The following is a 26,981-nucleotide window of genomic DNA, read 5'->3' as shown; positions in this document are numbered from 1 at the left end:
TAAATTCTTTCTCCTTGAAGCATTTTTCAAACTTTCCAGTTTGCTTCAAAGCATCAAATTGTCCCGAATGAGGGTAGCCCTAGTGTCCTGTACAGTTGTAACCCTTTTTTCACATTTCACCAAATGATCTCCTCAAAGCTGATTTATGAGATACTATTATGTTGGAAGTTTCTTTGGAAAAATCACACAGCTAGTATACACAACCAATCAGGGAGGTCTCAATCCTGGTGACTAGTGCCCAAACCTGACCCACAGACACATCAGGGGTGGAATGGGCAGTGGAGAACAGGAGAACCTAATCAGAGTTTGCAGAGGCTCACCTCTGCCATTGAAGCAACCTCAACCCAGTCCTCACTGTGCATCTATACAGCTGTTGTCATCACCTTGATCTGCTCCCTGACCATATTGCCAGTGGAAGGCTGGGAGATGCTACTCCTCACAGTCTGTTCTGGTGCTGCTGGAAACTCCTTAACAACCGTAGCAACCCCAAGGGAAGAAGCAGCTTCCATGGCCACAGGTGTATCATTTCCTGGTGCTTCTGAGATATCACTGCTGGCCTCTAGTATTTGTGGGGATGCAGGGGAGTAGGCCTCCCAAACTCAGAGATGCATCTGAATCTTGCTATGATATCTCCACTAACTCTATCATCTTCAGGGCCACACTTGGAAACACAAACTCTCCTGGACACTGGAAATGACACTTGAGGTGCCAACAAGAGGTATGGATAAGGAGGGATGCAATGGAATTTTTCTCTGCCTTTTCCTACCCATTATCTGCAGAGATCAGCAGGTGAGAGCCCACAGGTCAGCCATCACTGTAGTCTCCTCCCCCCAAAGAGTGACACAATAGAACTGGGGGCACTGTTCCCTCTAAGTGTGAGCATGTGTGCACACACAGGTCATGAACCCTACACAAATGGAAAAACAAACATGCACATAAAATGGCATAACAGTATATATATCTGTAATGTCCCTTATTAGTGGAGGTCACCTTCGGCAACTGCTGATAGTGAGTAGCAATGCTGTGGCTTCAGGATAGGGTAAAGATTGTATTGAGTTTACTAACTGGGGACTAGATAATTCTGAGAAGCTCAAGGAGAGACCTACCATAGACACGTGGTTACTAGATGATTTACCAATGCTCTGTTATTTTTCTTTCCCTTCCTCACTCCTGCTGCATAGATGGTTTAATGGAACAAAGTCAGCATGGCTTTACCCAAGGCAAGTCTTGCCTCACAAATCTGCTTCATTTTTTTGAAGGAGTTAATAAACATGTGGATAAAGGTGAACCGGTAGATGTAGTGTACTTGGAATTTCAGAAGGCATTTGACAAAGTTCCTCATGAGAGGCTTCTAGGAAAAATAAAAAGTCATGGGATAGGTGGCGATGTCCTTTCATGGATTACAAACTGGCTAAAAGACAGGAAACAGAGAGTAGGATTAAATGGACAATTTTCTCAATGGAAGGGAGTGGGCAGTGGAGTGCCTCAGGGATCTGTATTGGGATCCTTACTTTTCAATATATTTATAAATGATCTGGAAAGAAATACGACAAGCGAGATAATCAAATTTGCAAATGATACAAAATTGTTCAGAGTAGTTAAATCACAAGCAGATTGTGATAAATTGCAGGAAGACCTTGTGAGTCTGGAAAATTGGTCATCAAAATGGCAGATGAAATTTAATGTGGACAAGTGCAAGGTGATGCATATAGGGAAAAATAACCCATGCTATAGTTACACAATGTTAGGTTCCATATTAGGTGCTACTACCCAAGAAAGAGATCTAGGCATCATGGTGGATAATACATTGAAATTGTTGGTTCAGTGTATTGCTGACTTTGTTCCAATAACCATGTCTTTCCATATGTTCTGTGATTTTGATGTTTAGAACACTTTCCACTATTTGTCCTGGCACTGAAGTCAGGCTAACTGGTCTGTAGTTTCTCGGATCGCACCTGGAGCCCTTTTTAAATATTGGGGTTACATTAGCTATCCTCCAGCCTTCAGGTACAATGTATGATTTTAATGATAGGTTACAAATTTTTACTAATAGGTCTGAAATTTCATTTTTTAGTTCCTTCAGAACTCTGGGGTGCATACCATCCGGTCCAGGTGATTTACTACTCTTAAGTTTGTTAATCATGTCTACCACATCTTCTAGATTCACCGTGATTTGGTTCAGTCCATCTGAATCATTACCCATGAAAACCTTCTCCAGTACGGGTACCTCTCCAACATCCTCTTCAGTAAACACCGAATAAAAGAAATCATTTAATCTTTCCGCGATGGCCTTATCTTCTCTAAGTGCCCCTTTAACCCCTCGATCATCTAACGTTCCAAATGACTCCCTCACAGGCTTTCTGATTCGGATATATTTTAAAAAGTTTTTACTGTGAGTTTTTGCCTCTACGGCCAACTTCTTTTCAAATTCTCTCTTAGCCTGTCTTATCAATGTCTTACATTTAACTTGCCAATGTTTATGCTTTATCCTATTTTCTTCTGTTGGATCCTTCTTCCAATTTTTGTATGAAGATCTTTTGGCTAAAATAGCTTCTTTCACCTCCACTTTTAACCATGCCGGTAATCGTTTTGCCTTCTTTCTACCTTTCTTAATGTGTGGAACACATCTGGACTGTACTTCTAGGATGGTATTTTTTAACAATGATCACGCCTCTTGAAGTTTCCCTTTTGAAAGTTTAGCACGAGAGCCGTGGATTTACTTACTGTCCCCCTTCCAGTCATTAAATCAAATTTGACCATATTATGATCACTATTGCCAAGCAGCCCCACCACCGTTACTTCTCTCACCAAATCCTGTTCTCCACTGTAATTAGATCTAAAATTGCTCCCTCTCTTGTCGGTTCCTGAACTAATTGCTCCATAAAGCTATCATTTATTCCATCCAGGAACTTTATCTCTCTAGAGATACATTTATTTTGTTTTGGATTGTTTTCAAAACAGAACAAGTTAAATACAAGTTAAATTCTGTTGAATGTTTGTTGGAATCTCGTTTTGATTTGAAAACCTGTTTTAAAAAGTCGCCAGTTGTGCCTAGGCATAGGCCAAAGCCAGAGCCTCACTTATGGAGTAGGCCGAGACTCAAAGTAGGGGTCCCAGCCTGTGCCCAAGCATGACTTCGATATCTTGGCCTAGACCTGAAGCCCAGGCCCAGGAAATGTTGCATCAACCTGATACTTACCAAATCTGATGCCGTGTCCTGGCTTTTCCCGACACCTGGACCTTGGCCTAGGCCAAGGCACTTACCCAGGCCCTATGCTGTGGCCCGGCCCAGATTCTGGGTACTAATGCCGGGGCCTGGCCCAGAAGTTGGATCCTGACACCTGGGCCTTAGCCTAGACCTGAACTGTGACCTGGCCCCAGAGACTTAATCCCAACTTAAACCCAACGTAAAGTCGGCCCAGGTCCATAGCTCGGGCCTTGGAGCTCTTCGTCAGCATCTTCTTTCATAGGCTCTTCTTCGGCAATTGACGCCATCTGCTGGGGTCAGTGCACCCTCACCAACGGAGGGTGACATTTTGATGTAAGGCAGTTGAATTAGCTGCTGTGCATCAAAATGGTGCCCTCTGCTGGGGAGGATGCATCAAGTTAATTAATTCCGGTGTTACCCCAGTGGATGACATAAGTTGGCAAAGAAGAGCCAAAGAAAGAAGACACCAGAGAGGAGCTCCAAGATCTGGGCCCCAGGCCTGGGCCTGACCCTGGGCCGAGGCCCAGGCATTGGAGCATGGTGGCATCAGGCCCAGGAATTGGTACCTGGCCTCTGAGCCTGGGTTTGGGCCAAGGATCCAGAATCAAGACCCAACCCCTGGGCTGGGCTACATTGTTGGTCCTGGCCCCGGGCTCTAGCCTAAACCAGGCATCGGGTCCAGGCCTCCAAGAGGTAGGTCACTGTGACCTCAGCCTAGGCCCCATGCAAGGCCCTGGCTACAGCTTATGAATGAGGATCGGGAAACAAATGAGACATTGATTGCTCTGTGGCATGTGGAACTAGGCCTAATCTTAACTAACAAGGAATGGGGTGGTATTTGGAAAAGAGTACATAAGAGATCAATATGTAGTCGAAAAATCGAGTTAATGTATAAATTAGTGAGACAAACTTATCGTTACCCTTTATTTTTTGTAAGGTTCTCCTCGCGAGCATCGCCTCTCTGTTGGAGAGGATGTGGGGAGGAAGGTCCCACATCCATGTCTGGTGATCATGCCCCTTAGAGCGGAGCTTCTGGATGTTACACGTGCTGCCCATGGCAGACCCGCAGCGCGGCCGTCTCATCTTCTTGCATGGACTCCAGCTCCTGGTTCCTCTTCACTGGCTGTGGTCGACCGCCAGCTTTGACCTCTGGTTGACCGCCAGCTTTGACCGCTGGTTGACCGCCAGCTTTGACCTCTGGTTCTTCCGGCTCTGCCATGGCCCCAGTGTTGCCAGCCAAGATGCCCCTGCTCGTCTGGCCTCTCCGCATAGCCCGCGGAGAGATGCCACCATCTGCGCCGTGCCCCTCCCAAGGCGCATGCGCGCATCGATAATTCTTTTAAAGGGTCCGCGGCGGGAACCTAGCCACGGCTCTGTATGCTGACATCAGACACTTCAGCATGTATAAGCTCAGGCCTCACTCCATAGCATTGCCTTTGCAACAGGTCTCCTTGTACTCCTCGTACTCGTTGCTGATAGAGAATAATCTCTACTTCGTGTTCCTGACTCCTGTGGTTCACAGTTCCTCTCTTCTTCGTTCCTGCCCTGTCTATGTGTTGGACTGACTCTCCGGATTTCGACTCTGCTTGTTTGATTACTCTTCAGCCTATCTCCAGCAACGGACCTCTGCTATGCCTCACTATGCTTGCTTTCTCTGTGCCCTGACCATTGCCTTGATTGATTATGCTACAGATTTCCTCGCATCCAGAATTCTACATTGCTTGCCATGACCTCTGCTTGCCACCGGCTCTGATCCTAGCCTGTAGGTAATGCCTCCTCTAGCCTTTCCCCTAGACGTGGACTTGAAGGCTCCGGCCTTTCTTTGCTTAAGCGCCTCCAGTTACTTTCCGTTCCATTGGCGTCTGAGTTCCTGTACTGAACCAAGTCCAGGGTAGGACTACGCCACCTATTGACTGCTGTCTCTGGGCTGAACTACCTTTCTTCACAAACCAACCTCAAGGCCCACCCAAGTCCTGCCAGCCTCGGCACCAAAGGCTTAACCCGCGGGGAATGAGGGCTGGTATAGGTGAAGCTCCAGTGGCCTCTATCTTCAGCCCACTCCACTTGCCGACTGTGGGGACCCATAGGTCCCTACCTCTGGGTAGTGTCAACCCCACGTCAGCCCAAGGGTCCACCTCCGATGCAACAGGTTGCAAAGGCCATGGATTCGATGGAGCAGGGTGCCCTCTAGGCTATCCCAGGCTTGGCCTCCAAGGTACAAGAACAGCAGCAGTTTCTTGAGGCACTGGCCTCCTCCATGGATCGTCTTCACGCCCGGCTTGATGCTCTTACAAATAAACCGGTTCCTCTTCCGGCTCCTTCTCATCCACAGCCATCTCCATCGATCCCTCGAGCCTTGTTGGCAATTCCAGCGCCCCCACGCTTCAATGGCGACTCCAGACTCTGCAGAGCGCTTCAGGACAAGCAAAGGCCAATATATGCTGCAATCTCAGATCTATCCCATTGTGCACTTATGGAGAAGCACAAACTGTGTCATGCATTATAGAGATATGTCCCCTTCACAAATTGAGAGGTGGATTAATAACTTTGAACTCAGTTAGCAATGTTATTGTTTAACTTCATGGATTTCCATCCACTAAATAAATGCATAACAAGTAACTATTGAAAAAAAGCTAGAATTTAAAGTTTCCAACTTTTGCACTAATTAATTCAATTAGTTTCTTGTGAGTTCACACTTTGTCTCACAAGGGACTATCCCCTAGATTCATCAAAATGCGTTAATAATGCATTGATAACACCCGCGTTAAGAAAAAGGGGTGTGTTAGGGAAATTTTAGAATTACTGCAATAAACTAGTGTGCCCTGCAATAATCCCTGTTTTTTTGTTGGGTTTTTTTCGCATCAGAGAGAGAGAGAGCGCACCTATAAACAAGGCCTTCATATTAGTCAAGTATTTATAGGAGGGCCATCTAATAGGTCGAGGTGAGGTGTTGGTGGTGCTTTAGGGTTTAGGGGCCAGTTTCTCATGTAGAGTGAGATGTACGAACAGCGAAGTACACTTTGGTGAAGATTTGAAAAAACTGCCTTTGAAACTGAGAAGAGATTTCTGTGGGGAAAGCCATGATTCTGAGACCCACCCCCTCCCCTGACATCATCGCAAACGGATCCGGGCAGTTTGAAAGGCGCCAAGCCAGCAGGCGCTTGTGATGGGGAGGGCTACCCACCAGTGCTGATCACCTTGTAACAGCTAACATCCAAGGTAAAAAGACAAAAAAAATTGAAAAAACTGCCTTTGAAACTGAGGAGAGATTTCTGTGGGGAAAGCCATGATTCTGAGACCCGCCCCCTCCCCTGACATCATCGCAAACGGATCCGGGCAGTTTGAAAGGCACCAAGCCAGCAGGCACCGTGCGCCGAAGGGGTGCAACAAAGGGGCACTCCCCTTTGTGCACCCTTTGTGTTATTTGTTTAATATGCTCCTTGCTATACCTTTTGCTTAATTGTTAAGAACTTTGATTTTGATGATTTTTTTGTAATCTCTTAGCCTCAGGTACAAAAATTTTAGATTGAAAGCCCTTTTAGGGGATAGTGAATTACCTATTGTACCTTATTGTAAACCGATGTGATATCTCTTTTTGAAATGAACATCGGTATATAAAAATCGTAAATAAATAAATAAATTTGTTGTGAGTTAAGTCTCACAAAGATGAAATTTCTACTATGTTCTCTATAACAGGGTAGGGTGAGAGAACATAGTACAAATTTCATCTTTGTGAGACTTTCCTCACTGCAAATGATGTCAAATCTTCACCAAGGTGTACTTCGCTGTTCGTACGTCTCACTCTACATGAGAAACTGGCCCCTAAACCCTAAACCACAACCACCACCACCACCTCACCTCAACCTATTAGATATCCTTCCTATAGAGATATAAATAGTTGCACACTGTGATGCCCTCTCCAGAACCTCCCTCCAACCTCTCTCTCTCTCTCTCCCCCCCCCCCCCCCTTCTTCCGCTTCTCAGGCCCAGAAACGGCCAGAATGCAATTCAAAAAATGTATCACGAATTGCCTTATGGCCATTTTGGGCATATTGCACAGCCTAACACCAGGAAAAAAGGTGTTATTTCCAGCATTAAAACCGTGAGATATTGCCCCTCATAAATCCCGCCCAAACTCCTCCCTGATCCCATCCCTCCCAAAAATTTGTATTCACGCCATGCGTTAATGTTCTTATTGCATGTGTTATGGGGTTAACACATGCGTTAATGTGTTATCGCGTGCGTTAACGCCATAACACATTTTGATGAATGACCCTATATATTTGGTACTCATCCTCTCAACACTGTAACTCAAAAAACAACTACTTTCTGAAAAGTTTCAAGGCTCCAAAGGTGGTCTTGTCAATCTTAAATACTGTCAGACCTGAAAGTCTGGTTTGCATGCTTGACTCCTTTGCTTGCATTGCTTTCATTCTCTTGTTTGGAGAAAAGTGACATTTCATAAGTAAGTTTGGTTTGCAGAGGTAAGGGCCTATGTGCACTGTAGACCTTTCTTATTTCAAGAGCATTTTCAGGGCCCCATTTGTGATTTTATTTTCTGTATGTTGAGTTCTTTAGAATAGCATAATCCTAATGTAATCTGGCTGTGCGGCAATATTTTAGTGATTTTCTTCTTATGCAAATATGTCTGATCTTGCTTGCTATCTTTACATTGTCTTCATGGCTATGCCCTCACTTAAAACATGCAGATGTTGATTTACCCATTTTAAAACTGGAAAGGGGAATGAAATAAATAAAATTATTTGCCACTCAAAAGGAAGCAGCGGCTGTGCAGGAGACCGAATAGCAGTGAATTGGGCAATAATGGGCATATGAAGCATTTTGAGCCTGCTTCAGAATGCATTACTTTCCTCATATCCCTATGCGTAAGCCTTTCTGGACATACAAAGATGCCCAGGTGATATCAGATCCCTATGGAAAATGATGAGAGAGCAGAAGAAAGAGCAAAGAGCCAAACACATCTCCCCGGGTCAATCTCCATGTTGCCTCATTTACATACTCTCTTGTCCTGACTCCATAAGAATCAATTTGGAAAACCACAGCACTCGCACACATGCAAAAAAAATCCAATCGTCAGTGCCTTAGCAAGTGGCAGGGCAGAAGGATTTGCTAGGATGCAAAACTAGCATGTGGTCACATTTTGTATTTATTTTATTTATATTCCACTTTTTCAGCCACTTCAAAGTGGATTGCATTCAGGTACTGTCAATATTTCCTTGTCCCCAGGAGGCTCACAATTTAAGTTTGTATATTTATAAATGCTTGTCCCCGTCTACACAATTTTTCTTCTGCATCTTTCACTCAAAGCTATCCTTTTGATGATGTGGACAGCATTCCCTGGCCACCCACACACATTTCCCTTAATTCCATGCTATTCTCAAACCCTGCATTGCTATCTTAGCCTCACAATCTCACTGCCCCCTTCCACACAGGCCAGGAAGGCTAAGGACTTTGACCACTGGCACTTCGTCTGTCACATACAAAGGTTATATCACTTACCCTGCATCCTCAGTAGCCATGCCATAATGGCGAGGACTTGCCTTCATCCACCCCACTTCCATAAGCACTTTGTCACCCGCTGCCACACAGCCATTACATTTATGGGCAGGCATAGTCCCTGCTAGGCTAAAGTACCCTACACACCCCTGCTATCAATGCTCAGAACAGGGATGCATACCAGAACTCATGGAGGTTATCAGGCCATGTACAAACAAATGCATACATGTAGAAGGTAAATTTCAAAGGCATTTTCATTGATAAAGCAAGGCCTTACCTTTGTAAATGGCTTGTTATAAAATCGCCCACCCGATATGTAATTAAATTTATGCATGCATGCCCTGCATTTGAATAAGTTTACCTGGACTCGGGGAAGCATTCCTGGGGGTGGACTTGGGTAGGGATTTGGATTTACCGCACATCCCAGGAGCTGTCATTCAAGGAACTGGGTTAAGGGTACTGTACATGGCTTCCTTTCATCTTGGGGCAAAGTGGGACTGTAGGTTGGCCCACCTTAAAGGCTAGGACTTGTAGGTCTTTGCCAGGGCTGAAGGAGTTTTGCTCCTTTGTTTCTCTTGACCACCGGACTGAGAAGCTTTGTTGTAAGGTTTGGACCATTGTGTATTTGTTTTTTGCTGTATATTTGAGGATCTTGCCCTGCTGCGTCTGCAGCAGTGGATGTGCAGGAACTGTTTCACTGCCCTTTGGACAAGCAGTATGGCTGTACCTCAGTTGGGGCTGTTTTATTGCTATTGAATGATGATCCCCAAACGGGAAGTGTAGAACTATTCTTTTTCCCTTGATGGCTTGAAGCCCGCCTTGAGCTGTTCCATGAGCCTCAGAGCAGCAGATGTTATTGGGAGGCTAACATGCCACTGGTATGTGCTAACAGGCCCCAGGTGAAGAATTCTAAAGTCCTTTACTGCAGAGAGGAACTGATGGATGAAGCTTAGACTGTGTTCCATGCAGTGGCGGTACTGCTTCAGAGGTGATGATGAGACAATGTCCATTAAGAAATAAACTGAAACCACAAAATCATTTTGCATATAAGAACAAATGGTTTTCAAATGGTAATGGCTTTTGGTCACTCCAGACGCAAGTCAGATATAAACCAATGACCTAGAGGTGAAAGGCTCTGTACTTGTACCAATCCTTTGAGTCATCAGGTCTGCCTAATGTTGACAGTCTGAACTAGTTAAATAGTAGTTTTGCTTGGATAAGTAAACTAAGCAAATGTGACCTTAAAGTCATGTAGACAGGACATCAATAGAACCCAAGGTTCTCAGTATTACATGTTGACCTTTAGTATTATGCTGAATATAGACACTTGATAAAAGGAGTTCATTGTATTAAATAATCCTGGAAGATTTAGACCACTATAATTCACATATTGCAGCATTTACAGGAATAATACATTTTAGTAGTAATTTTGTAACATCACACGTAAGTTAGCAGGCGAATCAGGCATAATTTACACACATTTTCAACGTGGACTTAACATGCATTAGTCTGCTTTGAAAATTATAGCACCAAATCTATCCGCACACGTGTACACCCGCTAAAATGTGCATAGCATTTTTTCTTGAAAACATATCAGCATACTTTTAGAAATCCAGAAATATATGTGAAGTCCAAAACCCTCCCCTATCCCGCCCTCAGGGACACCTCTACTCAGTCCAGGTAAACTTTTGTACATATATGATATACATGTGTAAGTTTACCTGCATATAAGGTGGGCAATTTTTCAAAAGTTCATTTCTGTGCTTTAAACATGGTTTTTACCTATAGAAGTCCCTCTGAAAATGACCCTCCTTACTGCATGGCTTTTGGGGAAGGGGGCTGCTTGAATTATTTTGATTATTATGTTTTTTATTTTAGTGCAATATAATATTACACAAGCTATGAATCCTATAGATTAGAGACACACACAAATGTCACAATATGAAATCCCTATGATTTTTTAGATCAGGACTTTCCTTTGGAATGAGAGTGGAGGTTTTCCAAATTACTTTTAGGTTGTGAATTTCCAAAGACATGTGCAGCACTTGTGTACATAAAATCAGCATAAACTCATATAAGTAACCTTTGTGCAGGCCAAGCACGTTTTCAGAAGGCTGCAAGTACTCGTCTACATCCACTGTAGGCAGAAAAGTATGCGAAAAGAAAGAGGGCATTGCAAGGGCATTCTGGGGGTGGGTCAGAAAGCAGCACCATAACCAGGCCAATTAGCACCAATGCTAAGTGACAAAAAACACCCTCACCATGAACATCTGACACCATGAGCTGGGAGATCATTAAATTTAGGGGCTTTCATTTTTATTTTCACCCAACAGTTTCCGCCTGCTCCTTTTGGCTTCCAGCTCAGTTGGAACAAGTATGATCCTGGCGCCATGGGTCTTCATTCAAAAACTGAACTGGAAACCCCAAGAAGTCAGATGTTGCATGTCATGCCTCACCAGAGAAATGTATTTAAGAAATGCATTTCTGTTTCTTTGAAATAGAATGAGAAATGCATTTGCTCCTGCAAAATAAAGTATCATGAGCCGCACATTCCCAAAGTTGGAAAATTCCATTCACTAAACTGAATATAAAATGCTTTTTTCTACCCTTGTTGTCTGGACACTTTATTTTTCTAATCACTTTGGTCCTATTCGGCAAGAAAAAAAGCTAGCCAGGCAGCTATAGATCCCTATACAGAAACTACATGCTAGCAGAATACCTCACCTCAGTCACACATGCAGAACACAGATACACCTCATCAAATACAGAATAAAGAAACCATAAAGTATAAATAGAAATGTGCAGACATAAACTGAACTGGAAATCACAGCAAGCCAGACTCTATATGTAGTACAACTATGGAAAAACTGAAACATCACCATTCCTCATAAAACATTACGTAAAATCAAGAAATGTAAACCATTAACAAATAATACTTAAAAAAAGAAGAAATATTTCAAAACAACTGTCAAACATCCAATAATTAAAAACTCATCTATTATATTCCAAATAGCAATAAAATATTCCAGATCATTAGATACATCACCCAAATAACACCCAATAAATTAAAACTAATGAGAATATTAAAAAATCCCCCACTTTCCATACCTGGGAACTTTTGATTTCTAGATGCCCTGAGATTGTCATGGATTTGCTGGGGTGGGGAGATATTGCACACAATCTTTCTCTCTCTCTCACACATGCTCAGTCATACACACATACTCAGTCTCATATGCTCAATTATACACACACACACACACACACACACACACACACACACACACACACACACACTGTCTCTCATTCTCGGTCATACTCATCCACACATGCATAGTCTCTCGTGCTCAATCATACTCACACACTGTATTATACTAAATCAGATACACATGCTGTCTCTCATACTCAGTAATACACATACACGCTGTCTCTCTTGTTCCTTCATATACATAATACTTAATGAATCAGAGGAAATAGTACAACATATGTAACATATATATATTATTTGTTTTTTATCTCAATATTTTATTTTTATTTTTTTCATCAAGCACATACAGAGATGTATTCACAACTATTTAAAGCATGTACCATCACCAAAATAATCAGCAATTGTAAAATATACCAAAACCCTCCATTTCTTATTAAATACATACAAAAACATTAATATAAAAACAGTTATACAAAATGTTATTAAATCATGTACAATACATCACAAGACCTGATGTCTAAAACATCATATAAACCCATCCTCATACTCTTCAAAAACATTCACTCAAAACACTTGAGCCTTATTTCATACATATCACCACACACATTCATACACCACCATGCATTACCTCATATAAAACTTGCATATTTAACAATTAGAATGTACTCCAATTAGAATATCATGAAAGTTCTTTTCTCTAGAAGGCAATACCAAACCAAACACTGTCATTCTAAATGTTTTCCCAGTTATCAAATGCAATCTACGAGGGTAAGTCAGTAAGTAAGTCACAAACATACATGGGATTAATATTCATGAAATGTATTTAAATGCAAAAGATGAATTATTTACTGTGAAATAAACAGAATATAGTCACAAACAGTTTTTCTGGACGGATTACTTTTCAACGTAATCACCGCAAACATTTATATATTTGTCCCAGCGTTTGAAAAGTCCGTCAAAACCTTCTGCGTAAAAGTCTTTTGGCTGGCATCGTCACCAGCGCTTCACCTCTTGTTCCACTTCTTCATCGCTGGTGAAATGTTTACCACCGAGATGGCTTTTCAGTTTGCCAAACAAGTGAAAATCGCTGGGTGCCAAATCCGGACTGTATGGTGGATGTTCAAGAACTTCCCAGTAGGGATGTGCAGAGCAAAATTTTATGTTCATATTTTTTATGTCCGAAAGGGGGTCCCACTTGCGGCCAATATGGACATAAAAAAAATCCAATGAGTTGGGTATATGTACATATGTGCAAAAAAAAAAATTAAACCCCCTCACCCTCCTTAATCCCCCCCCCAGACTTACCACAACTCCCTGGTGATCGAGCGAGGAGTGAGGACGTCATTTCTGCAATCCTTGGCGAGAAGCATGTGACGTCGGTGGCACGTCGAGTGACGCGGCGTCACGTGATTCCCGGCTCGTTCGCTCGTTCGCGCCGGTCGGCCCAAAAAGAACTTTTGGCCAGCTTGGGGGGGCCTCCTGACCCCCTCAAGCTGGCCAAAAGTTCTTTTTGGGCCGAACGAGCCGTCCGGCGCGAACTTGCCGGGAATCACGTGACGTCGCGTTTGAGTGACGCGGCGCCACGTGATTCCCGGCTCGTTCGCGCCGGACGGCTCGTTCGGCCCAAAAAGAACTTTTGGCCAGCTTGGGGGGGTCAGGAGGCCCCCCCAAGCTGGCCAAAAGTTCTTTTTGGGCCGAACGAGCCGTCCGGCGCGAACGAGCCGGGAATCACGTGACGCCGGCGTCACTCGACGTGCCGCCGACGTCACATGCTTCTCGCCAAGGATTGCAGAAATGGCGTCCTCACTCCTCGCTCCATCACCAGGGAGTTGTGGTAAGTCGGGGGGGGGGGATTAAGGAGGGTGAGGGGGTTTATATTTTTATTTTGGCTCAACAATCGCGATTTCCCACATATCGAACATATCTATGTTCGATATGTGGGAAATCCGATCGTTTATGTCGAATCAATTTTTTAAGTAAAAAAAAAATATGAGTTGCGTTTTACTAATGCGGTCAATCCGAATGCACACCCCTACTTCCCAGTACAGGTTTGCAATTGTTTGACGAGTCTCATTTGATGTGTGTTGTCTGGCATTATCATGAAGAATCAGCACTCCTCTTTTTTCCAGATCTGGGCATTTTCTACGAATAGCTCCTTTAAGCTTTAATAGAGTAGCACAGTAGGAAGCTGAATTAACAGATTCACCACGTTTCTGAAAACTGGTTAAGAGTATCCCATCTCGGTCCCAAAACACAGTCAACATCACCTTTCCTGCAGAAGGCACAAGCTTGAACTTTCTCGGTGTTGGTGATAGTGGATGCTTCCACTGCATGGAATCACTTCTGGTTGATAGTGGTGCACCCACGACTCGTCACCAGTAACAATGCCATCATTGATTCACCTTTGTTTGCATAACGGCAGAGATTTTCCAGACAGACACCCATCTGGTTGTTCTTATTGTCTTCGGTCAGCTGTTTGGGAACCCATCTTGCACAGACTTTGCAAAAGTTCAATGCATCGTGCACTAAGGAATATGCTAATCCGTGAGAACACCCAATTTCTTTGGCAACTTCGTTAATTGTTACCCTCCAGTTAGCGCGAACCATCTCTTCAACCTGCTTCACAGTTGCCTCTGTCGCAATCTCTACAGGTTGACCAGGTCTGGTTTCATCGGTCACGTTGGGACGTCCTTGTGCAAATTTATCGGTCCAGTTATAAATTGCTTTACACGAGAGACATTTCTCTCCATATACTGGATACATTTCTTTATGAATGTCTTTTGCCACTGAGCCCTTAGCCCATAAAAATTGGACAACAGCACGTTGTTCTTCGACCGTACAATCTGTCAACACGGCAGCCATTTTCCTTGTGTATACAGCCCCTGTGCATGTACAGTTTAAATAACTATTTATGTACATAAGCACTTCTAAGGTGCTGCCATCTATGGAATATGACAACATTACAGATATATGTTTTATTATCTTAGTAGAGAGATTTGTGACTTACTTACTGACTTACCCTCATATTTTTGCTGTATTCCCGAATACCTAATATATTTCATTGATAATATACTCCTGACGAGGACCCTCATTTCACCCATACAGGGCTTCTTCAGGGGATATGACCCAAAATCTCACCATGGAAAATAATAGCGTTTTCTGTTGGTGCCCACAAAGTGTCCACTAGTTGCACACAGAAGGCAAGGAGGGAGCCTGCACAAAGTGGCAGTTACTATATTTAACAACTTTCTGGTCAGACCGGATGAACTGTTTGGATCGTTATCTGCCATCATATACCATGTTACTATGTCTGTCTTTTGGAAATTGTTAATGAAATCAAAATTTAAATATTATTGGCATATATATATATGTGTGTGTGTGTGTGTGTGTGTATCGATCTATCTACCTATATATAAAAGGGATGTGAATCGGGCTTCGGACGATTGAAAATATCGTATGATATTTTCAAAATTGGCAGAAATCGGGGACTCCCCCAAAACGATAGGAAAATCCCACAAAATTGTTCGTGGGGGTTCTTATCGTTTTGGGGGAGGGCGGGAAAAATGGCAGTCAAAAATAACCCCTAAACCCACCCCGACCCTTTAAAACTAATCCCTTAGCTTCCCCCACCTTCCTGACCCCCCAAAAAATGTTTTACAGGTAGCTGGTGGTCCAGTGGGGGTCCCGGGAGTACTGGATGGCCAGCGCCATCTTTAAAAATGGCGCGGGCCATCCAGTGCTCCTATCATGTGACAGGGGCCGGCCAATGGCATGGATACCCTGTCACATGGTAAGGGCAAAGGCCATTGGCGCCATATTTATTAGTGGCAGCCGACGGCCCGAGAGCGGGAGATCGCTCCCGGGTCCCCCACTGGACCACCAGGTACCTGTAAAATGTTTTTGGGGGGTCGGGAGGGTGGGGGAAGCTAAGGGATTAGTTTTAAAGGGTCGGGGTGGGTTTTTTGTTTATAGGCTCGGGCTCAGCCAATAAACAAAACCGTGATCGGGTCAGACAAAAAAAAAAAACATGATGTGAATTGGAACCGGAATCAGAACTGATTCTGGTTCCGATTCACATCTCTAATATATAATATTCTCCAAGGATAAGCAGGACAGTAATCAGGCACACAAGTAGATGATGCCATCCAGAAATTCCAAATGGAAAAACTCTCTCAAAGCTCAGAAATACAAAGAAGATTTTCTGTGCATGCACAGATATTCCCACATAGCCGCTACCATATGAGTCTCCTCAGTCTTTTTTCTTCTGCTTCTATGAAAAGGATGCATTTTGCTCTCCCTCTCTTCAAGCTGCTCATTGAAGCTTTTGTGTTGGTTTATATTTTCTTCTTTTAATCACATATGTTTCGGTTTTCACATTTTGCTTTTTGGCACGTTCCCCCCCCCCCCCCCCACCTCAACCCCCTTCATAATGGTGAACAGTAAACCATGCCTTAAAAGATGCCCCTGTTGCTCTTTCAAGATGTCCTTATTTGATCAACATCGTTGCTATATTTGCTGTTTAGGCCCATTGTACGATGTATCAGACTTCGCTGCCTGTACCTGAATGTCCCAATTTCTAGAAGCTTTATCTATATAAATAAAAATGTAAATGATTGTTTGTTCAAAATCTTAAATCTCCGAAAGTTCTTCACTGATTGCTTTGAAATTTTGACACAACGTTGCATTTGAATACACGCATGTTTTTATATACCTATATTTTTACCTGTCACACCTGTGACAGGTAAAAACATGTTTTTTTGAAAAAACAGTGCCATCTGTTGGACATTCAAGCAACACACGCTATCTACAATATAAATGGGCTCTGACCCACAGCCCGCAAATGCGCAGTAGAGAGCCGCTCTACCGCGCATGTGTGGACCATTGAGCTCTGCGCTACGTGCTGGGTGTCACAGAGGGGAGGAGGAAAGGGCAGACAAGTCGCCACTCTGAGAAATGGCTCAGCCTGTTCCTCCCCCGCTGGGGAAGGGGGGAGGGAGTAGGGACTGCCGGACAGTTACACACAGGAGGAGGAAAGGGTAGAAGAGTCGCCGAGCCAGTCCATCCACCACCGGGCAAGGGGGGGCGTGAGTTGGGATGGCCGGAGCAGAGCAAATGCAATAGAAAGTGGCTGTGAAGAGATCACAAGCAGCTGCAGCCTGCAGCAGCCAAAGCACAAAGATCTGAACAGAGAACAGCTCGCCCTCCTCCTCTGCCCCCTGAGTCCCACAGAGAAGGAGAAGCCAAGTAAATATCCCGCAACTGCAAGGGGGGGAGGGGGAAGGCAGTGCTGTCAGCTCGCCCGTGGGTCTCAGCTGCCATGGGAAGAGTTTACATGGGCATCGCTCCACCCCCACTCCCAGCAAAGCACCGTGATGAAAGTGAAAGCCAGAGCCCTGCTCCCTCCTCCCTCTCAAGCCCCCGATCAGATTTCTTAAAGGCACAGGTCTGCCAGAAAGAGCAAAGTAAGCTAGGCAATGTGTCCCAAATCAGTTGCAGTGCCTGCCACCTGCCCTTTGTGAGGGGGGGGGACGGAGTGTTTTCCTCTTGTTTCCAAACACAACTGGCGTGGGAAGAACTTTGCAAGCTCTTGTGAGTACAGAGCAAAGACTTGGGTAGGGAGGGGACAAAAATCCCGCCCGTTTTAACTGTGTGAGAGAGAAGTATGGTAATGTGCGCTGAAGGCGAGTGTGAGTGCCAGAGAGAGAGGGAGACTACATGAGGGATTGTGTATGTGTGTGAGAGGGATTGGGCGTGCGTGCGTGAGGGACAGAGGGAGAGTGTATGTGCAAGAGAGAGAGAGGAAGCCTATGTAAGGGGCTGTATGAGAGAGAAATTCTCTACCCCCCTACCCCCCCCCAGCTCTCCACTTATAGGTTACAGTGGAAGGAGTTCAGTGTAGAGGGGAATGGGAGAGCAAAGGAGTTGGGGCCTGTAAGGATAGAGTGAAAGGGGTGTGAGCCTGTCCCTCCGCCACCGGGGAAGGGGGAGGGAGTTGGGATGGCAGGACCATTACGCCTCGCGAGATCCCCCTCGGCCACCACTGCAGCTCCTACCACCGCTGCCGCCTCTGGCCCTTCGTGGTGCTGGGGGGATGGGGGAGCGGAGCAGAGCAAAGACGTAGGAGGAGAGAGGACAAAAATCTGCCCTTTTTCCGTTTTAACGGGCTTAACGGCTTGGACTAAATATTTTACTATTCCATTTCAATGTTTCCGATTGCATTGTTAAATTGAATTTTCATAGATTTCGATTTATTTTCATTTTGATTTAATTATTTTGTGTGACATTGCTTTGGAATAGAGCTGTGTCGTTTACCATACCGTTCATTTAGTGAGTATAGTTTAGATTTTTTCTTTTTTCATTCTTTTTCATTTCTAGAACTATGCAGTTTACATCTAGACACGGATTGCTTCTCACATGGACAATTATATGTTGCGTGTTCTAGAGTCGGCAAACCAGACAATCTCTATATCTGCACAGACAATGGAACAAGAAAAAATATTGTATACCCACAAGCATTGTGAAATTAACCCTATTCGAAACGTGTGTTTTCTCTTGTCTTTCTTTTCCATTTAACCAGATTGAGCCACAGTAACGCGTGGCCGGGTACAGCTAGTATTAAAATAAGAAATTTCTTAAGCTCTCCTCAAGTCTCTGGGTTGGCTAAGAGGAAACTATCATTGGCTGAGGGACCATCACCAAAATAAAAAAGGGTAGGGTCCTTTCATGCTAAGCACAATGACCGAGAGAGGTCTCAGCACAGGCACTATTCCCCCTCCAGTCTAGAGAAAGAAAAGTCGTGCTTTTTGGTGCTGAAGCATTCAGGAGCCAGGACAGGCTCTGTAGGCACCAACACAGCAATGCACAGAGAAATGCCTTGGGCACCATCATTTTTTGGCACAGAAACTTGACATCCACAAGTAAAGGTATAATAGTATTGTTGGTACCAACCACATCTTGGCACTAAGACTCAGATGTCTCTGTCAAGCAGAAAAAAATATTAGTTAATTTAGAATCTATTTTGGACAAGCCTTCTATGCTGATTCTAGTTCCAGAGTTGGATATTTCTTCTACTGGGATTCTCCTTGCCAAAAAGAACATCATCCCTTCATGAAAAAAAAATGTGGCTCAACTTCATAAAAAATTGTTAGTTCCAACATACCAGATTCTTCACCTCCTCCATTCCTGCTAGAACAAATGTCTTCCATTTTTTGGAGTCTGTGGCCCCAAAATCTGAAACTCATTCCACCATATCAATCCAGATCAGAATTGACGCACACTGAATCGTAGTCTGTCTCATGGTTCCCCTTTAAAGGAAGGGCAACCTCAGAAGATCCTTCTCTAGTATTATTTGACTCACAGGAAAAATCACAGTCATCATAGATGTCTTTGTCATTCCATTCATATGCTGATGCATTCACAGGTCTTCCATCAGAGTCCTCTCCACAGTCTCCTAGTACATATCTGCTGGAGGATGTCATATTTTGCATTTGTCCAAAAAAATGGCAAAAGCAATTCTATTTACTTTGCAGGAAGAGTCAGAACCGAGGCAAAATATAATTGATTTATTAAAATATATCCAACCTCTAAAGCAAATAGTTGCTGTTCAGTTTACAGAGTTTTGCAGGAACTTCAACAGGTGCTCTCTGTAGACAGCTAGACAAATCAGCTACACAATCCCACCCTCCTCCCTTGAGTTGAAGGTTAGCTTGCTACAAAGACTGAGCAGATTCATGCAGCAGCAACTAAATGGAAAACCTGTGTATGCTTAGAAAACCTTCTTGGTTTTTCTGAGTTATGAAAGAGCTTTTCCATTTCAGTGCTGTCAGATGATGAAGTGTGGCTGATTTGTCCTGCTGTCTATTAAGAACACCTGTTACAGGTAAGCAACTTTGCTTTTTTTGGAGGTTAATTTTTAGTCAATGCAATTATTTTAACCAAGTTTAAATACTCTTTTTCCTAATTGTTATTAATAATGAGTTCCATTTGTTGCCAATTCAATGGATTAATAATTTTAGAAAATATTACTATAGAGAGAGAATTATGTTCATGAAATGCATAATAAATGTATCGGCCTATCCATCTAGATTATTTGTCATTAACCAGGAAGAGAATATGTCACTCTAGCTTAGGTCCATAATATTATCCTCACTTTGAACCCTAGCATCATTTTTTGTCAGACCACAAGACATTCCTTTGTGTGTGTGTGTGTGTGTGTGTGTGAGGGAATAGGGAGAAGTTTTCGCTCCTTGCAAATTTGGGCTGTGTTTTTTCTTCCGAATAAGAACCCTCAGTTGCCAAATGTGGTTAATTTAAGCACCATCTGTAAATGGATAAATATATAGACATTTTTAAAGCCTCATTTGTTTTTTTGAACAGTGTGTGATTGATTCAAAAACAAGAAGTGTGCCCTTACAAGTAATACCTCTGGGATTTTTTTTTTTTTTTTGTATGCAGAAGCTGAATCATTTACTTAAGGAAAAAATGGAGTTGATGGGGTAACTGAGTATACATGTTGTGAAAATATGCAGGGCAGGAGATTAAGAAAGAAAATATGCTATAACAAGAAGCCTCTTTGTTCCCTTCCAGTTTTTTTCCTTATCATCTTGAGATTAGAACCAACAGATTTATCTTGCTCTCCAAGACACCTTCTGTGGTTTCCTGTTAACTGGCTCGAAGGGCAGTACAGATATTAAAAATGGATCAAGAGGTATGGTGTTGAGAGGGGTGAAGAGAAGTTAAAAATTCTACATTCAAGCACTTAGTCCCTGGTTTGTTTGTTTTTTATCCTGCAGTTAGTAAAGCATACTGTAGCTATATTTCTAGACTGAACAGAGTGATTTTGGATCATATATTTGAAACTAGCTTTTGTATCTTTAGATGTTAAAATTTTAAAAGACGGATGCTACACTCGGGGATGGTAACTTTTAAACACACGTTGGCACACATGTATGCACGTAGGCCGGCTCGCACGAATGAACACAGCCATTTTATAACATATGCATGTATATACATGCATATGTTATAAAATCAGCTGTACGTGCATACAAGTACGTTCCATTTTATATGGATGCGCACAAATGCCACCTCTACTAGGGATGTGCAGAGGGAAGCCATATGTTGCATTCATGATTCGGATTCATCAGGGAGCAGATACGTTGCATTCGGCCATATGGCGCCCCGATGCATTAATACGGCGATTTCTATTCGTGTCCCAGCTAAAATTAAAATTAACTAAAACCCCCCACCCTCCTGACCCCCCCCCCCAAGACTTACCAAAACTCCCTAGTGGTCCAGCGGGGGGTCCAGGAGCCATCCCCTGCACTCTCACACTCTCGGTACCGGTTTCATCATGGCGCCGATAGCCTTTGTCACAGGGGCTACCGGTGCCATTGGTCAGCCCCTGTCACATGGTCATCGGCGCCATCATGTGCTCCTACCATGTGACAGGGGCTGACCAATGGCACCGGTAGCCCCTGTGACATAGTATGGGCAAAGGCTATCGGCGCCATTTTGAGTACTGGCATCGGATGGCCGGAGTGCAGGAGGTCACTCCGGGACCCCCGTTGGACCCCCAGGGACTTTTGGCCAGCTTGTGGGGGCCTCCTGATCCCCACAAGACTTGCCAAAAGTCCAGCGGGGGTCCAGGAGCGACCTCCTGCACGCCGGCCGTCCGATGTCAGTACTCAAAATGGCACCAATCGCCTTTGCCCTCACTATGTCACAGGTACCGACGGTTGGCCCCTGTGACATGGTGAAGGCAAAGGCGATCTGCTGCCAGTATTCAAAATGGCGCCAATCGCCTTTGCCCTCACCATGTCACAGGGGCCGACCGTTGGTACCTTTGACATAGTGAGAGCAAAGGCGATCGGCGCCATTTTGAGTACTGGCATCGGACGGCCGGCGTGCAGGAGGTTGCTCCCGGACCAAAAGTCCCTGGGGGTCCAACGGGGGTCCCGGAGCGACCTCCTGCACTTCGGCCGTCCGATGCCAATACTCAAAATGGCACCGATAGCCTTTGCCCATATTATGTCACAGGGGCTACCGGTGCCATTGGTCAGCCCCTGTCACATGGTAGGAGCACAAGATGGCGCCGATGGCCATGTGACAGGGGCTGACCAATGGCACCGGTAGCTCCTGTGACAAAGGCTATCGGCACCATGATGAAACCGGCACCGAGGGTGTGAGTGCAGGGGATGGCTCCCAGACCCCCCGTTGGACCACCAAGGAGTTTTGGTAAGTCTTGGGGGGGTTCAGGAGGGTGGGGGGTTTGTTTAAATTTTTATTTAGGTGGCCGTATAATTCGGGGAAGATTCTTGTATTCGTGGGGAATCGCGATACATTTCGCTTCCCCATGAATACTACGAATAGTGGAATATACATTGCGGATCGCCAATACGGCAAAAACGAATGCACACCCCTAACCTCTACGACATAAGTGGGGAGAATTTTAGTAGATATGCGCGCTGACGAAATTACCAGTTAATCCAGTTCATTCCCAGTTCACCCCAGTAAAGGATTGGACTCCCTACTCCCCCCAGCTTGATAGCCTCCCTTTTACCCTATTAGCCCCAACCCTGCAAACCTCACTGACTAGACCTTTGTTTTATGTATTTATTATGGATCTTTTTATGTAGGCCACATTGAATTATTTGATATTGTGGCATATGAATATTTTAAACAAATTAATATACAGTGTACTTCAACCCTACCCAAATTTCTGTTGATTGGGGAAACTTTGATCACTTTTGTAACTGCATGTAAATTTAGCAACATGTATTTCTGGAGATTCAAGATCAGACTTAAATTTTGGGCAAAAGTAGAGCAAAAAAATGCATAAGTCTGTTTCCTTGCAGAAGTTTGAAGTAGTGCATCTTTTGCTCAAGATTTTAATTTCCTATAGCTTTAAGAAGGAAAAAACTGCATAGAAAAATCTTTGCATGGAGAACGTCTAAACCCCGGTGGGACTTGTATCTGTAAATGGTTCTCTTAGTTACTAGGCAAAAGTTCCACAGGGCTTTTTGCAAGGAAACTGACATGGAAACTCTTTGCTCTTTCTTTTTGACTGCTTTTGCCTTAAAGTGAAATCTAGCTCTAAATGTGGTGGATACACCTTTCACCTGGGGTGAGCATTTTGCTTCCATGTTCCGTGAGCACAAGTGTACAAATGATAGAACCAGTGGGTTTCTCTCCAGTCATTTCTGAGACTAGAATAACGTTTTCACTCAGTGTTTACTTTGGACTTCAGGAGTGATATGGCTTGTGCAAACTGAGTACTGATCAGTCTTGGGGGTCCTCTTTCTATACTGTACAAGGCATTCAGAGACCACAGGTCCTATGTGATGGGTACATTTGCAATATATGTCTTTCCTCACTGCCCTGCCAGTGGTCTTAGACTTGATTTAAAAGAACCACCTTCTCCGGGTGAGAGGTCTCGACACTAATTCAGGCTAGAGACTTTCCTGAGCAAAGACCATTAGAGCTTAATTATTTGCCTTGCTTTTTATCACATGAGCTTGCTGTTCAACAGAGGCTATGCTAAGGCCATTGAAACTGATACACAGAAAGCTGTAGGTTGAACGCAAAGAGAGTGGTATCATAAAATAGGGATGTGCATTCATTTGAAATAAATGGGTAGAGTGCAATAATTGAGACAAATTTTGTTTCATTTGTAGATCCCCAAAAGAAATGGAGGGTGCCCATAAATTTAAACAAAAAATGTTGCTTTATTTTTTATGTTTCCCATGCAAGTCTAAGGCCTATTGGAAAGCACTACTATGTGGTAATCAACCAATTCCTGTGTGAAGTAGCAGCTGAGCTGGAGCTGAGGTGGGAGAAGCAGGCAAGTAGACAGGACAAAGGACCAGTCAAGGTGAAGCATTTTTCTTTTAAATTAGCCTAAAGCTGGCATCTAGATCAAGTAATGCTGATGACATCTCACTAAAGGGTCTGAGCATGTGCAAAGAAACAATATTCTCTATTGGATTTTAGAGGGAAAATTTGTCTTGTCAGAAGCTCTCTTAGAGCCTAACTTCAAACCTGTTTGTGGTACTGCTTTTGCGTGCATAAGTGGACATGAGAATGTGACTCAGCTTTGTCTGTTATTAATTGTTTGCGTGGTATTTTTCCATCATAGGCAGTGGGAGTTAGATTTTGGCTTTTTTAGAGACCTCTCCTGGCTGTAACCCCACCTTTTTGTAGAGCATGCTCAGAAGTTAATGGGTTAGTATTTTGAAGAGAGAAGTCTTTCAACATGATGGAGTGTTTATGGCAGACAGACACCCAGCGTTAGAGTATTACTGGTAAGTGGTACAGTATCAATAAAGTAGATTGCGATATCAGCCCCCTCTCCGCCAATAGCCTCTTCCATCATGCCACTGTGAGGGAAGGGAAGTGGAGGGAATAGCAGCGGGTGGCAAAATGGCAGGGGCAGAGGACTGGGTGTTCCTACAAAGCTAGCCCAGTCTGTCAGAAGCACAAGCAGCAGTAGCAGTGAGAAAAAGGTTTTGCCCTTAAATGTAAAAGATACTTTTTTAGCCTCAGAAAGCCAGCTAAAGCCATAAGAAATTAAATTGGGAGAGTATGTGCCAAACTCTTCCTCTCCCTCTTGCTTTGGAGCAGGGGCAAAAGGTAGGAGAACCATACCTCGCTGCCACTTTGCCCCTCTCGTGCTGCCTACAGCAGTACATGCCACTGCTGTTGCTCCTCTCTTTTGAAGCCTTGGGGGTTTTTGCCCCTCTTGCTGCTGCTTTGCTCCTGTCATGATGCCTTGGAGAATTGCTGTTGTTGGTACCCTTTTGCCCCTTTACGGTACCTTATCCTATTCCCACTACTTTTGGTGCCACTTTGCCACAGTCTGGGTGCCTTGGAATTCTCTTTCCTCCTCTGATGATGTCTACCCACAAGTTTCATTAGAATTGATTAGAAAACCCCAAATTTAGAGCTCAAAATAGGCTGCATTGCTTCCCCCGTTGACTTTACTGGAAAATGAAAAATGAATGGAATCAACATTTTTTTTTCATTTGAAATCAACCAAAGAAATGGAGCCAATCTATGAAACGAATAAATGAGCCAAAACTAAAATTTTGCCTCTTCACATCCCTACCATAACATCACATTTTCCCACAATTTTAGAAAAATCATGAGGTATCACAGAGTATTTAAGGATATTATAAATCATAATAGAAGGATCAGCTAATTTGATGCCTTCATTATGAACATTTTCAATAGTCTGCTTAAGTCATCAAATGTGCATGTAAGTGGGCCCAAAGAGATTATGCTAATATTTTATAAAGTCATGGCAGGAGCAGCACAGTTTATAAAATACCACATATTTTTCCCACCAAAGTACACGCGCATATTTCAGTTTGTGTGGATATTTGTTATGCAGGAAAACTGATACTTTCTCTACCCATTTTATAATTGTAACATGTGCATAATAATCCAGAATTGCTTAGAGAGACATGTATTTTATAAAGAATGTGCATACTCTGTTTCAGAAAATACTTGTGCACATACTCGCAATTACCAGTTCTCTGAAACACCATCAGTTCATCCAGACCAATCATCATTTCATCTTGACCGCCTACCACATAACTCAGTCCTCCCACCCAAAAACTGCAGAGAAAAGATGTGTATTTGTCAAATTTATGTAAGGAAAACGTTTGAAAATTAAGCCCTATATTTTCTACCTAATGTTCTTGGCTAGTATAGCTATATTATAGGTAAGTCATGTAAAAAATATCTCCTATTGCATGAGAAGAAAGGGCAATATGACTATGTAGCATAGCTAAGCAAGGCCTGGATTTATCAAAATGCACTAAATATCACCTGCGATAGAAAAAGGGGCATGTTTTATTGTAATAGGCTGTTTATCGCAATTTGCGCTAATACCTATGCGAAGAGCTAAGTTACCGCAAATTGCAATAACTTTTTCGCACTTTGAGATAAATGCCAGAATGTGGTATTTCCTACATACAACCACTGGGGGGGGACCATGTTTACTATCAGGAGAGAGAGAGAGCCTAGCCATAATGCTCTCACCCTAGATAGGTATCTATATCTCTATGGGAGGCCCACCTAGTAACCCTCGGAGTGAGAAAACTCACTCAAAGATGAGATTTGTGCAAGGTTGAGAGAACATTACACAAATATCATCTTTGAGTGAGTTTCCTCACGCCGAGGGTTATCAAATCTTCACAAGAGAGCACTGGTTCTGTTCGTACATCTTACTTTGAATGTCAGTGGCCCCTAACCCCTACACTAATACCTAAACCTCACCTCGAGTTACTAGATGGGCCTCCCATAGAGATATAAATACCTATCTAGGGTGAGGGCATTATGGCTAGTCTCTCTCTCTCTCTCATGCTCCAGGAGCCTCAAAAGTTCTAAAACAGGCATTGGAGAACATATCACAAAATGCAATGAAGCACTATCACACAGCTTAACACTACTGAAAAAGGTGTAGCTAAAATCAGCATTAAAGCCATGCAATAGGGCTTCACAAAATGGTAAACTCACTCCTCCTCTTTTTCAGATTTACATTGCACCATACGATATGGTGCTATCACATGCGTTAACGGCGCTTTTCGCATGTGATAAGCCCTTAACGCATGTGAAAACGCCTTAGTGCATTTTGATAAATGACCCTACAAGTTTGGATTGGTGAAGCTATCATGAGATCTTCTGAAAACAAGGAAAATGTAGTGGCCACCAATCTCGAAATTAAGGTCAACAAGCAAGTTGTCAATGTTACATTGTTAATGGACTAACTTAAGGCAAAAAAAAATGACCAGTGTTCCATATGCTAGAACAAAATATTGAAAAAGTTGCAAAATTCAATAGTTAAATTTTTTTCTACTGAGGAACAGAATTCCCATGGGAATCTTATACATAGATGGCTAAGATAACATAGTGTCAGGCATAAAGCAAAATTACAGTCGATGGCCCAGGGAATTAGTGTCTTCATTATTTTTACCTTTTTCAGTGCATAACCACAAAGTGTCCATAGGTGATAAAAATGCTTTTATTCACCATTTCTTAGAACATAAGAAT

At 43.4% G+C, this 26,981-nt stretch overlaps 1 long non-coding RNA gene across 1 annotated transcript in view; it reads left to right on the top strand.

Annotated features, from left to right (window-relative positions):
• The first annotated feature begins 20,551 nt into the window (after positions 1–20,551).
• Positions 20,552–26,981, top strand: part of LOC115090122 — a 64,039-nt gene continuing 57,609 nt past the window's right edge. The window contains exons 1-2 of the long non-coding RNA XR_003856312.1: positions 20,552–20,637; positions 23,679–23,799. This is a non-coding gene — a long non-coding RNA (uncharacterized LOC115090122). The remainder of the gene's footprint in view (positions 20,638–23,678; positions 23,800–26,981) is intronic.

This window comes from Rhinatrema bivittatum, chromosome 4 (assembly GCF_901001135.1).
Source record: "Rhinatrema bivittatum chromosome 4, aRhiBiv1.1, whole genome shotgun sequence".
Taxonomy (NCBI): domain Eukaryota; kingdom Metazoa; phylum Chordata; class Amphibia; order Gymnophiona; family Rhinatrematidae; genus Rhinatrema; species Rhinatrema bivittatum.
Note: the sequence above shows the minus strand (reverse complement) of the source record. Positions and strands in the feature narration are given on the sequence as shown.